Consider the following 6,000-nt stretch of genomic DNA (forward strand, 5'->3'; position numbering starts at 1 on the left):
AAAGGGGGACGAGTAGGACTCCTCCCCTTGTCCAATTCCCCCCCCCCCCATAAGGAAAGGGGGCGCCTTCCTACTTGGGCCCTTGTGGCCAGAGCTTCCCTCCACCTCTCGGCCTTTTAAGGCCCATTGATATTTAAATTAAATATGAAATATTCTAAACATTTTCAGATCATTATATATATATATATATTAACATCCCTGAAAACATTTTCCACATATATATAATTAACCGATAATACCCGGTATTACCCGATATTCACCGTAACCATTTCGGTGACCATGAAGCGCTTCCGGAACCTTCCGTAACTATTCCAGATATTAATGAAACAATTGCACCAATATATTCTCATCACTCCTGTCCTACTAACACTCAGAAGATCATGATTACCTTAAGCTTGTAACCCCGTAGGTTCGGTAAATCATAGACACAAATGAAACCCCTTTGTACAATGACTGATAGCGGAACCGTGGACATCCATATCGGTCCCTATGATTACACAAATAATATTCGAGTGAACCTTGGCTGTCATGTGATGTTGCCTTTGCTTCACGATACTTTACAAAACCCGGTGTGCATCAGTATCCTCCTAAGTCATCACCATGCTCACTATACCGTTGCTCCCACTACTGGTTTTGTTCTTACTTCTTGTTAACGTGTTCCGACATCCTCGTGAGAAAGTCACATGTGTCTAGCCAAACGATAATGGATGCTGTCACACTAGGAGGGCCCAAAGAATATATCTCCATCGTTGGAGGAGCAAATCCTACTCTCAAGTTGTTCGGTCACTTGTCAAACTTTCCGGTGAACCTGAAAGTTGTCGTTATGATCACATTGTTACAGGTGATGCTTGAGCAACCCCAAAGGCCACCATCATGCAGGAAGTAACTGAGACACTCTTATGGTCTGAGGAACTTTTAGAACACATGTAACACTCCGTGTTATAACAAATGATATTAGACGATACGATCACAAAGTATAACATACAAGTTTGGGTCGATTCAATATGATCATTCTTCTAACATCATACCCTCAATGTTGTTTTAGTACTATCATTACACTTAATGGTATACTAAGATCGGAATAACTTGATCACCAACAAAACTTGAGCCAGTCCTAGAGGTTGCATCTGGAACCTATAGTTTTATTGTTTATCATTCCACACGTGCATATGAGTTTTCCATTGAATCGCATATTACAGGATCATTGCAGTTATAGCATGAAATATAAACTCATAATTATGAATGATGGAAATATAACGGTACAATATTATTGCCTCTAGGGCATATTTCTAACAAACACCACCCGCGCCCATACACGAGGGTGAACAGTAAACACCAGAAGCAGCATAGACCTATATATGCACATGTAAGTACTGAATGAGACCTATATTAGGTGGTTCTCTGGCTGCTGACTTATCTCTCATGGGCTGGACAGGTGGGCCACGCTACAGCTGCTGAAAGACCGGACTATGAGGCGGCTTTGTATCCAGACAGGAGATCTTTGGTGCCTTAGCGCATACTCCAAGTCAAGATAGATGATTCTGCTTGTCTATTCTATCCTTGTAACCGACTATGTGCAACCCTAATACCCCTGGTGTCTATATAAACTGGAGGGTTTAGCTCGTAGATTCTAGAACAATCATCATCCTACTCACCTAGGGTTTAGTTCATCTGATATCATGGTAGATCGACTCTGTAATCATCCTATTCACTTCAATATAATCGAGGAGGACGTAGGGTTTTACCTCTTCGAGAGGGCCTGAACCTGGGTAAACATCGCCTCCTTCGTCCCTTGTTACCCATTGATTCAAGATCCAAAGCTCGGGGGCCCCTACCCGAGATCTGCCGCTTTTAATACCGACATTGGTGCTTTCATTGATAGTTCCGTTGTTGAATTTCCAGTGGATCAATGGCTCGCCTAACCATTGGAGGTGGCATCTGTATCGGGAACGCCTTCGCCCTTGGCCAGAATTTCACGTCTGGCACTATCATGCTGCACGCCGACCCAAATAGCCGCCTCGGTCAGGTGAAAGCACAAGTGCTCCTTGGGTTATTTTGGTAATTAATGTCAACATATCTCTTGTTGGACTAATACTTTTATCTAGTATATTTCAGAGAGTTCAACAAAGGCGTGGCATGGACAAGAGGATGTGGAACCCCTTCAAGATGCTAAGGACAAACATTGGCAAAAGCTCAAGACTCTGCATTATCATTTTAGTGGTCCAAGATCACATTGAGTCCATAGGAAAAGCCAATACTATTAAAAGGGGATGAGGTGTTGCTTAATGGCTTGCTTGCTCAAAGTGCTTAATAATATGCTCCAAAGACCTCAACCACTTTCTCATTTCCACATATGTCCCAAACCTAAAGTCAAACTCAGCCCCTTCGGTTTGATCTATCCGGCGCCACCGAGTTCGTTTGACATAGCCACTGCCAGAAACCCTAATCAGGTTCGGTCTCACTGATGGGATTTTGGTCTCATCGAGATGGGCTTGCAAACTCTCTATTGCCTATTGCAATTATCTCGGTCCCACCGAGATATGCAATCGGTCTCACCGAGCTTGCTTGAACAACTCTTTGTTTTGCTTATTACCAAAATTGGTCTCACCGAGTTTGTGTAATCAGTCAAACCGAGTTGAGGTATTACCCTAACCCTAGCACATCGGTCCCACTGAGTTGATCATACCGGTCCCACAGAAAACTCTAATGTTCACATTTTTAACCATATTGGTCTGACTGAGTTTCTCAATTCGGTCCCACCGAGTTTGGTGAATTGTGTGTAACAAATATATTTTGTGTGGAGGCTATATATACCCCTCCACCCATCCTCCATTCGTAGAGGGAGCAATCAGAACGTGCCTACGCTTCCACTACTCATTTCCTGAGAGAGAACCATCTACTCATGTGTTGAGACCAAGACATTCCATTCCAACCACAAGAATCTTGATCTCTAGCCTTCCCCAAGTTGCTTTCCACTCAAATCATCTTTCCACCATATCCAAATCTGTGAGAGAGAGTTGAGTGTTGGGGAGACTTTCATTTGAAGCACAAGAGCTAGGAGTTCATCATCAACACACCATCTATTACCTTTTGGAGAGTGGGGTCTCCTAGATTGGTTAGGTGTCACTTGGGAGCCTCTGCCAAGATTGTAGAGTTGAACTAAGGAGTTTGTAAGGGCAAGGAGATCGCCTACTTCGTGAAGATCTACCCAAGTGAGGCAAGTCCTTCGTGGGCGATGGCCATGGTGGGATAGACAAGGTTGCTTCTTCGTGGACCCTTCGTGGGTGGAGCCCTCCATGGACACGCGCAACTATTACCCATTCATGGGTTGAGGTCTCCATCAATGTGGACGTATGATAGCATCACCTATGGGAACCATGCCAAAAATCTTTGTGTCTCCAATTGCGTTTGCACACTCCAATCCCATCCCTTTACTTTGTTGCAACTAGCATGCTTTACTTTCTGTTGCTCATATACTCTTGCCATGCTTGCTTGAAATTTATTGTGAATGTTTAAACTTGTGCTAAACCTCCACCTTAACTTAAAGAAATTAAAATTGCTACTTTTCTTTGTTGAGGTTCTAATCCCCCCTCTAGACACCTCTTCTTGATCCTTTCAATTGGTGTCAGAGCATTGGTCTCCATTGCTCTGGTTTAATCACCATTGGAGGAAGATGGATGAGTCTAAGTTGGGGAGTCTTTGATGTAGAGTGCCTATACTTGATGGAGAGTTCTTTCATGAGTGAAAAAATGAGATGCTTGAGATTTTCAATGAATATCATTTGAACAAGTACATTACTAGCCCTTGTGCACCGCTTGTTGATCCTTTGCATCCTACTCCCAATGAGTCTCTTGACATGATCCGCAACCTTAGAACTGTCAATCTTATTACTAGAGGTTTGTCTAGAAATTTGATTTTTTGCTTGCCTACTCTTGGTTGTGCTCACACCATATGGAGATTTCTTGAGGAACAATTTCTAAACTATTCCTTGCTAAATCTAAATATGATTCTTCATAAGTCAATTGCCTTAAGTAAGATGAATTCCAATGATCCTAAGTTTGGTGATTGTCTATTTGAGCTTGATGCCCCTATGCATGCCAAAGGAGATGTTTGAATCATTACTAATATCATCTCCGAAGTCATTATAATTCATAAAGACGAACATTGTGATGATCATATATCTAATGAATCACTCTCCCTAGGAAATGATCAATCACAAGACAATGTTGAACATGGATACTATGATGAGGATGATGATAGTTACTTCGATCTCGATGAATCTATGATACATTTTGGTCTTATGGCTAATCTTCGCGGCTACATGGCTGTAGGAAAGGAATGGGTTCTTGACAGTGGATGTACCAATCACATGATCAGAGACAAGGATATGTTTCGTGAGCTTGCTAAAAATGATGACCCTTGAAAGTATGTCACTTTTGGTGATAACTCAAAGGATAAGGTGGTTGGCCTTGGTAAGGTGGCCATCTCATATGATAGCTCCATACAAAATGTTATGCTTGTTGAATCTCTTGTCTATAATTTACTTTACGTATCTAGACTAGCTGACTTTTGCTTTAGTTTCCTATTTACTGAAGTAGATTGCCAAGTGTTTCGAAGAGATAATCATAAAAAGGACTTTGCTGGTATACGTAGAGGTGATCTATACATTGTTGATTTCACTAAAAAGGCTCGGCCTAGAACTTGCTTAATTGCTAAATCTTCTAAAGCTTGGTTGTGGCATAGAAGGTTAGGTCATGTGGGAATGTGAAATCTTGATAATCTTATCAAAGGTGATCATATCCTTGGAGTGAAAGATGTTATATTTGACAAGGATAGATTGTGTAGTGCTTGTCAAGCAGGAAAACAAGTTGGAGGAAGCCACCCCGTGAAGAACATCATGACCACGAGAAGACCGCTCGAGCTACTTCATATGGATCTCTTTGGTCCCAATGCATATAAAAGTCTCGGTGGAAACTCATTTGGTCTAGTCATAGTCGATGATTTTTCAAGATTTACGTGGGTGTTCTTTCTTGATGATAAATCGCAGGTGCAAAAGATCTTCGAGAACTTCGCTAGGAAGGCCCAAAATCAATTTCAAGTGAAGATCAAGTAGGTTCGCAGTGACAACGGAACGGAGTTCAAGAACGCAAATGTGGACACCTTTCTTGACAAAGAAGGGATTTCACATGAGTTCTCGGCTACGTACATGCCTCAACAAAGTGGAGTTGTTGAGAGGAAGAACCGGACTCTTGTTGAGATGGCGAGAACAATTCTTGATGAGTACAAGACGCCAAAACACATTTGGGCGGAAGCAGTTGAGACAGCTTGTCATACAACAAATCATTTATATCTTCACAAGCTACTCAGCAAGACGGCATACAAGCTTCTCACCGATAACAAACCCCAAGTTTGATACTTTCAAGTATTCGGCTCAAAGTCTTACATTCTTGATAAGCATCGTCGTTCTAAATTTTCTCCTAAATCTGATGACGGTTTCCTACTCGGTTATGGCTCAAACTCTCACACATACCATGTATACAACAATTTCACCCGAAAGTTTAAAGAGACGGTAGATGTGAAGTTTGATGAATCTAACGGCTCGCAAGTAGAGCAATTGCCAATTGATGTAGGAGACTGATACGTCTCCAACGTATCTATAATTTTTTATGTATTCATGCCATGTTTATAATATTTTTGCATGATTTTGGTATGATTTGGTTAGAACTAACCTGGACTGACGATGTTTTTAGTATAACTAGTGTGGTGCTGTTTTTGTGCAGAAATAAAAGTTCTCCGAATGTGCTGAAAATCAACGAAGATTTTTTCTAGAAAATATAAAAAATACTGGGACGAAGATTTAACAGAGGGGAGACCTATGGGCCCCACGAGGGTGGAGGGCACACCCACCCCCTGAGGCATGCCCCCGTGCCTCGTGGACTCTTCGTGGGGCCCCCTAACTTGTTCTCGACGTGAACATCTCCTATAAATCCCCAAACCTCC

The sequence above is a fragment of the Triticum aestivum genome, chromosome 2A, assembly GCF_018294505.1.
Source record: "Triticum aestivum cultivar Chinese Spring chromosome 2A, IWGSC CS RefSeq v2.1, whole genome shotgun sequence".
Classification (NCBI taxonomy): domain Eukaryota; kingdom Viridiplantae; phylum Streptophyta; class Magnoliopsida; order Poales; family Poaceae; genus Triticum; species Triticum aestivum.